The following is a 10,463-nucleotide window of genomic DNA, read 5'->3' on the forward strand; positions in this document are numbered from 1 at the left end:
TCGTTACATTCTCCCCCCCCCAACAGGATTTCTGTCCTCAAAATCACGCTATGAAAATAACTGAGGATACCTTTCTAACATATCACTCTCAAGCTCCCAGGTTGATTCTTCAACCACTGGGTTTCTCCACAAAACTCTCACTAATGGTACAGACTTATTTCTTAATACCCTCTCTTGCCGAACTAGAATTTTTATCGGCTGTTCTATATACGATAAATCTGCCTGAAGTTCTTTGGGCTCAAATTCTATTACATGTCTTGTGTCAGGGTTGTACTTCTTAAGCATAGATACATGAAACACATTATAAATATGCTCCATATGGGGTGGTAAAGCTAATCCGTACGTAACTTTTCTGACTTTTTTCAAAATTTTAAATGGTCCGACGTAACAAGGTTTCAATTTTCCCTTGTTGCCAAACCTAGTTAATCCTTTCCATGGCGATACTTTTAGCAGTACATGTTCCCCTTCTTTATAGTCCACATCTTTTCTGGATTGATCTGCATATTTATGCTTTCAATTCTGTGCTGCTTCAAGTCGCTTTCGGATAAGTTCTACTTTTTCCTTGGTCTGCTGAATCAGTTCTGGACTTAGAATTTTGCGTTCTCCAACTTCATCCCAACATGTAGGTGATCAACATTTTCTTCCATATAAAGCTTCATAAGGTGGCATCCCGATACTCGCTTGATGGCTGTTATTGTAAGAAAATTCCACTAGCGGTAAATATTCATCCCAATTGCCCTTAAAATCTATCGCGCATACACATATCATATCTTCAATGGTCTGAATAGTCCTTTCACTTTGCCCGTCCGTCTGTGGATGAGAAGCGGTACTTATGTTTAACTTGGTTCCTAGACATTCTTGGAATTGTCTCCAAAATCTTGAATTGAAACGGGGATCTCGATCCGATACAATAGATACGGGTACTCCATGATGCATTACGATTTCCTTGAGATATAAGTGCACTAACTTGTCCAGTGAAAACCTTTCGTGATCGGAAGGAAATGTTTTAACTTCGTTAATCGATCAATGATAACCCAAATTACATCATGATTTGCTTTCGTCCTTGCAAGTCCTACTACGAAATCCATAGCTAAGTGCTCCCATTTCCATTCGGGAATATCTAGTGGTTGTAGTAATCCGCTAGGGCATTGATGTTCAACTTTTACTCCTTGGCACGTATAACACTTACTAACCCATCCCGCTATTTCTTTCTTCATATCTGGCCACCAAAAGTTTTCCTTCAGGTCTCTCTACCTCTTTGTGCTTCCGGGCTGAATCGAATATCTTGAGCTATGAGCGTCTTGTAAAAATTCCCGCTTTCAGTTCCGGTACATTAGGTATCCTGATTCTCGAAGCAACTCGAAAAATTTCTTTGGCATCCTTCTGACTGGTAATCTCTTCTCCTTATAAATTGTTGGTTTTATGATCCATTACTTCTTCCTGACACCTTCTTATCTTCTCCAATAATTCTGGCTGAAAGGTCATGGCGGTAATCATTTCGGTAGAGCTTTCTGGAACACGAACTTCAATATCCAGTTTATCGAATTCCTTGATTAAATCTTCCGAAGATGTTAACAGGTTCAATCATTCCTTTCGACTCAACGCATCTGCTACTACATTAGCTTTGCCTGGATGATAATTGATTGAAACATTGTAATCCTTGATTAACTCTAGCCAGCGTCGCTGTCGCATATGAGTTCCTTCTGCGTGAAAATATATTTCAAGGTTTTATGGTCCGTGTAAATATCACATCTTTTGCCGTATAGATAGTGTCTCCAGAGTTTTAGTGCGAATACGATTGCTGCTAGTTCAAGATCATGCATCGGATATTTCTGTTCATGTGGCTTTAGCGTCTAGAAGTGTATGCGATCACTTTGCCATGTTGCATCAAACACATCCTAATCCTCGATAAGAAGCGTCGCTGTATATGACAAAATATCCTTGATCGCCAAGGTAAAACAAGTACAGGTGCGGTTACTAATCGATTCTTCAATTCTTAGAAACTTGCTTACATTTCTCGTTCCATTTGAACTTTTCATTCTTTCGTGTAAACTTCGTCAATGGGGTGGCTATCTTTGCAAAATCCTTAACAAATCTTCTGTAGTAACCTGCTAATCCCAAGAAACTTCGGACTTCCGTTGGAGTCTTTGGTCATTCCCAATTTAGAATAGCTTCAATCTTCTCTGGATCCACTTGAATTCCTTCAACACTGATGATGTGTCCTAAAAATTGCACTTCCTTCAACCAAAATTCACATTTTGAAAATTTCGCATAGAGATGTTCCTTTCGTAATGTCTCCAATGTCATTCTTAAGTGCGCTGCATGTTCTTCTTCTGTCTTTGAATAAATCAAGATGTCATCAATACATATAATTATAAACTTATCTAGATACTTCTGAAAACTCGGTTCATCAAATCCATAAATGCTGCAGGTGCATTAGTTAATCGAAAAGTCATCACGAGAAATTCATAGTGTCCGTATCTCGTTCTGAACACAGTCTTTGGAATATCTTCTGCCTTGATCCTTAACTGATGATAGCCTGATCGTAAGTCGATTTTCAAAAACCATGCTGCTCCTTTCAGTTGATCAAATAAGTCGTCAATACGAGGCAAAGGATATTTATTCTTGATAGTTAACTTGTTCAGCCCACAATAATCAATAACATAGTCGCATGCTACCGTCCTTCTTTTTCACGAACAATACTGGTGCGCCACATGGGGATACACTCGGCCTTATAATTCCTTTGTCGAGAAGATCCTGCAATTGCTTTGCTAATTCTTTAATTTCAACAGGCGCCATTCAATATGGAGCTTTTGAAATTGGTTCAGTCCCTGGTGCCAAATCAATAGGGAATTTGATTTCCGCTCTGGAGGTAGTCCTCGAAGTTCATCTGGAAAAATATCGGGAAACTCATAAACTACAGGAATATCTTCAATCTTCGGGCTCTCTTTTTTGGTGGTACTTGATGTTCTGGATGAGCGGCTGCTGTAGCATTTGTTGTTGAAACTGTTGTGGTTGCTGCTGCATCTGTTGCTGCATCATCAGCATCTGTCTGTGCATAAGATGAAGTATCTGATCCCATATGATTGTTACCGTTCTGGCCCTCAGTATTTCCGTTAGACGAGTCGGGTTTGCTTTTCTTTTGGGTGCCATATTTCTGATAATAAAACAATTGGTTCTTTAATAACAATTTACTAAACAGGTGATACAGAATAGAAACAATCTTTATAATATTAAAACAGCGTTAAAACAGTTGATATGGGAAAGAAAACAATTATCAAATATCTAAAATAAGTGAGGTAAAACAGTGCAATGTTTAAATAAATCATTTTCAAATAATTTTAATTTTGAAAATATGAAGGGTACAACATGATTGTAAATAAAAAAACATTTTTAAAATATGCGACGGTTAAATGATAAAATAAATGTAAATGCTTAAATGACTGGAAAATAAAATAAAGAAAACGTGAAAATGGTATCTTATTATATATATATATATATATATATATATATATAGGTAGGACACCAGCTGCAGGTGTCAATACTTGATACAAAGTCTATAATATGTTAGTCATTCCGCTACTGTTATCAGTCAAAACTAGTAGCTACACTCATACAAACTAGTCATACAATACTACACTGCATCTATCTACAGATAATATACGAGATACAACACTCCACTGTCTGCTGAGATCAGAATCCAGGTGGCACACGGCTCAGCTCCTCCTGCAAAGCCTCTAATACTAACTCTGTGAGTCTCATCGCCCTGTGATATGCTGCCTCTGTACATATGTCCTGCTGCCTCAAGTCAGTAAACTCTTGAGAACCAGCCCTATGGATCCGGCGTAGTCTCTCTCTCAAGATGTAGTCTGGTCGGAGTGCTCGAACTAGACCGTCCTCCTGTGTCTCAAACAACTCAAAAATCTTCCTAAACCGATCCTTCCATCTGACCCTCTCCTCTCTCTCTGACTGGTACCGCTGATATAGAACCGTGCGAGGCTCGCGAAGATCTGTACGGGAACCTCGAAAAGGCAATGGTAATGGCTGATCCACCACTACCTCATCCATAAACTCTGACTGCGGAAACTGGTATACCCCGGGCACAGGGGCATAGATAGCTAGTGGTGCAGGAAACAAAATAGGCTGCTCCTGGGGTGCATATACAGGTGGCTCTAACTCTTGCTCCATCTGGGGAATCTCTGGAATCTCAGGCTATGGCACGAAACCTGTGGCTCTAAGTCCTTTCACTGTGGAATGTCAACCATATCAGGAACATCAAACATCGGAAACTCTAAAGGTGGAAAGTCAGGTATTTCTGGCTTAAAATATGGAAAGTAATCAATAAAATCTGGTACCTCTGGGGCAGGCAACTTATCTGGTGCTGGACCCTGTGGTAGAGGTGGAGGTGGTGGTAATGGAGGGAATACCTACAATGATGTTGGGGCTAGTACTGTGTTGCTACTTGGTCTGACTCGGTCCGCTCCGCAAATGACGACAAAGAAGCCATCTAATATACATGACAATAATAACGCAAAAACAATCATATCACAATCCTAAAACTCATAACTTCTAATCACATAAACAAACAACCCTAACATTCCTACTTCTATCTTATATGATCTTTCTATCTTAATTAATTCTAATGTTCTTGTTTTCAAGGGTCAAAACCTATGCTCTGATGCCAACTGTAACACCCTCCAAATTCGGGGTATAGATTTGGGGCATTATTAATTTTAACTACTCACTAAACCTGCACAAGCGGAATATAAGTATAATAATTACCCCGAACTACTGCTACTCATCAGGATCTTTTAAGGTTAAGAGTTGAAAACAAGAACGACACACTAACTTTATTACAAACCAGTTCAAAAATAATCTGTCTCAAGAACTCTCTTTTATTACAAAACTTTATTCTATCTACATTTCTCATCAAACAACTTTTATTAAAACCAACACTACTACTTATCCTCCTACACATGATCTGGTAACTCAAAACTCTCTTCTGGGATAGGGTTGAACACTCTTGGTATAAGAGGGTCCCACTGCTTGACTCGCTTCTTGATTATGCGGGTTCTGATGGGGTTCATTCTCTACCTCGACTGAAAAATAAATACTAATAACAATAAAAGGGGGTGAGCTAAAAATTGCTCAACAAGCCTGCAATAATATATGTGGTAACAAGAGAAAATAAATGAATCGAATTCTGATGGTTTGAACAACCATTTGTATCTGTATAGAATAATAAAGTGCCATTACGAGTGCCAAATAAATGGGACTGGAAACAAGAACTAACTATGCACTATAACCTGCTCATCAGTCAGGTTACAGTGCAGATCTATACCAACTGCATAGACCCAACCAACATAGGGAGTACTCAGGCAACTACGGCCTATTAATTAATGGTTGGTAAAACCCAGTCTGTATCGTAACCATCCGGTCCAAAGTTGAGCATCCGGAACAATCAGAATGCTTTCGATGTATCCCAACATCAGGATATATCATAATATATGTAACAAGGGTGAAAATATTGGAATATCACTGCAAGAAATTGTACTTTTACCTACAAATAATTTACCTACCATATCTATTGGTAGCTAAAAACTACTTTACCTACATATTTATAATTGTAGAATTTAATGGTGTATAAAAGTAAAATACTCAACTTACTTATATGTGCAACGTTATCAAACCAAATTTGACGCTGGTAACCAGTGATGTGGACATTACCTGTCACTCTTCCTTTACCTACACATTACGTGTCACTCTTCCTTCATAAATATCTTCTGTTATAATCATGTTTTTTAATTTTTTAATTTTCATTTTTTAAACAAACTTAAAAATAATATGTAATTTTATTACGTAATATTATTTTAACTAAAATATTCAAGCAAGTTCACTTTCATATTTTTTTGTCTGGTTTATATTTTAAATTATCAATTAACACAAATACTGTTATTAGTGTCGCATCATGATATTCATGAGTTTATCTATTTTATATATTTAAAATTTTAGAAATTCATTTTATAGATAAATTAAAAAAAAATAAATAAAATTTTTAACGAATAAAACTTTTAAACAAATTCTGTATCCTACAATTCTAACTAAAATACAAAATTCTACTCTATCCTAAAATATATGCATATTAATCATTGCAAGAAACGTTATATTGAAATTAAACTAATGATTCTCAAAAATAAACATAAGACATAAATAGTATTGTACATTCGAACATTTAGAACTAATAGAATTTACAATAAAAAATATCTTATATAAAATTACAAATTTATTTTTTCATAAGTATTAAAATAGTAAACAAATATAATTATAAATAAAAATAAAATAAAATTTTACAAAATTTTGTAAAATATAGTTACGTATATTACATCTTTTTGTGTTAAGAAAATTCTTCAAATTTTTACAAATATAAAATTAGCTAATTTATTTTATTCTAAGGTAAATAATACCTTTTTGGAGATAAATTCATTCCCATAAAAAATGAGTGAATAACAGAAGATATTGTTATGCACATAATGGGTGGCATGGTATTCGCTAACAGTTGGGTTGTTTCACAAAGGAAGAGGTGTATTTATTTAGACTAGTAATATGATGATATAAGCGGAGTAGTAGTTTCGTGCCAATATGGATCTCAAATCTCTCTCCAGGTCTCCCTTGTACACAGGTATCAAGTTTTAGCTTTACCACGTATATTTTCATCCATCTATTATTTTCTTAAAATATAAATACATGTTGATTATTATATATCAATATATTTATATGTATTTGGTTAGTGTGCGTCTAATGTCTAATGCTTGTTGACTTTCAGAATTAATAAAAGTGAATGCTTCAAAGAGATTCTCGCTTTACAAATTACAATGGTGGTTTTGAGTACTGATCTTATCCCCCGAAACAAAGCTATACTGGGGTTGGAGTAAACACAGAATGTTTTTTGAAGATAAGAAAGTTACTCTCATGTATCAAACATCCAGAATGTGTGGGAAATATTCGTTCTAAACTACCAACCGATTGATTAATTTGGAGGTGTTCCATTTCTACCTTTTTAATTGCATTTATTTGTCTCTAATTTCATTAATCCACAATTCAAGGAAGTTTGAGTAGTGAATTTTAATGTTGATTTCTTTACAGGAATCATGATGAAAATTCTGGATAAATAGAAGTCTTGAAGAGTGATAGTTATCTCAAATGAAAATGGTCCGAGCTTACTTACTGATTCTAGTTCATGAAAGATATGCAAGATAATGCCTAATAGAATTTGAAGATTGAATTGTATTATTTTTATTGTAAATCTTTAAATTCTATTCCGCGCGTACATTTTACATGTTAATAAATTATTTCATGTTTTTTCAAATTTACACATTTCAATTTTATGTATTTAATATTAAAGTTAATTGAAATAAAACAATTATATATCATGGCCTAATCTCGGACACGAATTGACTTTTTCCGACCACTCATGTTACAAACTTCTAAAACTATGTGGATCACTCGTGAGCCACCACATGGGTTTCAACGTGGAAATAACTTATTGCAATATACTTGTGACATATCATCGATGACTCATCTTTCATGATTTGGAAAAGTAGGGACCACTTTATTTTTACCTACCAATTGAATAAATGTAGGTAAAGACTATTTCTCCACCAACCTTTACCTACCAATCGCTAACAATATTTTATTAGTAGGTAAAACTCTTTACCTACACATAAAGTATTTTTACCTACCTTTATAATGTGTAGGTAAAAGCCAAATTTCTTGTAGTATGAATAGAGGATTCAATAAATTGGGAGAAATCAAGAATCGAAATGAAATAGAAACAAGAATCAATAACTGGGTATCAGTGTATATGAACAAGAATTATCAATGTATAATTGATATGAAAAGTAGGATATATTTCACTATTCTGAATTTAGAATAGGCGAAAAATTTGCCTGGCGCGTACTTAACCTGATTCAACACACGTCTTCGGTCTCCTGCTTGATCTGCCTTGCCGATACTGAATCAGTCATGGAAAGGTAGTCATTTAGATAACTTATTACATACGCGTATCTCAAATTGATACCACGTAACCCTAATAATCTACCCATGCGTTTCTATCTGACTCGCGTATATAAATATATAGAATTATATAACACATAAGGTTCACATAATCATGTAAAGCACATAGCATATAAGGTACATAATTGATTTTAATCTCATAATTATTTTTTTAGAATCGATACTAGACTTATACCCATATTAACTAACCCTATTTGGTTTTATTTATAATTTTTCGGGATTTATTTGACCCGATTCTACCTATATTAGGGCCTATAAACCTTTAACTATCACAAGACGACTTTCTTTCGGAAGAAATTATTATTTACAATTTTTATTGGATTTTTTTCATTTTTCTGAATATAGGGGTCTTCGTTTCACTCAAAGAGTAGTAACAGTTTAATTATTATGAATTAAACAAGATTTAATTAATTAATAATTAATTATAAATATTTAATTATAATTAAATAATCCTTAATTATATTTTTAAATAATTATTTAATAATTATTATATTTTAGAATTATTATTCCCTAATTATTAGGATTAATTATAATTATTTACAAATTATTATCACTTACTTGATTAGATCAATTATCTAGAAATAAATAATCGATGCAACTAACGGTTACGTTATTCATCGAATAAGTAATTATTATTCGCAACATAATCTAACTCAACGATCAACTACTCGTATAAATACGAGCTACTCGCATTCCTCGTATACCTATCAACTTATTATTCCTGATAATTATAATTTATACCACTTATACGATTAAATCGATCATCTGTATTTAACTATTCGATTCGAATAATTTTACGATATTCCTCGAATAATTAACTATCGCTCTAATAATAATAATTATATAATCCAACGTATCGTTCACTTTTTCACATAGGTACGAGTTATTCATATTATAAACTAATTACCGAATCTTTAATCGTATTATTCAATTATTTTTATTCCTTATTTATTAATTAACTACCTAATTATTAATTAATAAATAACTAATAAATAATTAGATAAATAATTAAATAATCAATCAAATAACTAATTTGAATTTTAAATTATTAAAATTCTGAAAGTATTAATAATATTTTTCAGAATTTAAAACTTATTTTTATTTAATTTTTAGAATTTTTAAAACTGATTTTTGATTTTATAAAATATAATTAATTAATTAAAAATCCAGAAACAGAAAACGGGGAATGGAAATTGGTTTTGAAGATCAAACCCAGGTCAAATTCCGGGTTGAAACCGGGTCGAACCCGGGTCCTCAAGAACAGCCCAGAACCGGACGGTGGCCGTTTTTGGCGAGCTTTCCGGCGAGCCTAAACCCCGGCCAAAACGCAATGATTTCGACTCGTTTAAGCTGCAACATCGTTCCTTTCTTCTCTCACCGTACAACCACCCTGTCCATCGCAACCGACGACCACTCCATCCCGTTCTCCGACCAAAACTCCATTTTTTTCCGATGAACCTCCTCGGAGAATCATTTCTTACCCAATCGTGAACCAAAATTCACAAAACATATAGAAATCAAAGCTACAGACTGCTATAATCATTCCCAACAGTTCATATAATAAAAAATATCTAAAATTCTAAAAAAAAATAAAATCAAAAACACTAAAACCCATGAACTCGGCACATCGATTTAGGGGTTATAAAATAAAATAAAATACCTAATCACTCCTAGGACTACAACAAAATTAACTGCATCAACCAAACAATCAAATGATTCTTCACAATCAAAAACCGAAATTCATGCCAAGAACATAAAAATTGATTTTGAGATTAATCGAACCTCAGTTGTTGATATTAATATCAATAGATTCGTCTCTTCACAAGGATTGTATCGGTTACCGAACTTTTACAATGGATTAGTGAATCTCCTAAAATGATGGATTGATCTTCTCTCCTCTAAGAACATACTTGTCACCGACACTTTCTAATTTAATTAAACTGATTTTTAATAATTAATTAACTAAAAATTAATATTAATTCAGCTATTTATAGTACTGAAAATAATACCCCTAAATAAAATTAAGGGGCTAATTACAAACCTAATAAAAATATTTGGCCCCAATTTTTATAATTTTTGGGTATTAATAATGAATTTTTAAATATCCAATAAATACAAAATAAATGCTAAAAATTCCCAAAAATGTGAATATTACAAAAATGCAAAGAATAAGATGTATAATAATTTCATGATCATATAAAAATAAAAATGTGATTTTTGTGGGGCTTTTGGTACCCGAAGAGGTCCGGAAAAGTCATCTTTCGCGAAAAAGGTAAATTTGTAAAACGTCTAGGGGTTCAGAATAGCGATATGATACAGGTCGTTTTGGCAAAATAGGGCCAATGATTTTATTTGAAATACGGGCTTTAAAACTATTTGAGCTGTACGGG

This window comes from Apium graveolens, unplaced genomic scaffold (genome assembly GCF_009905375.1).
Source record: "Apium graveolens cultivar Ventura unplaced genomic scaffold, ASM990537v1 ctg7258, whole genome shotgun sequence".
NCBI classification, from domain to species: Eukaryota; Viridiplantae; Streptophyta; class Magnoliopsida; order Apiales; family Apiaceae; genus Apium; species Apium graveolens.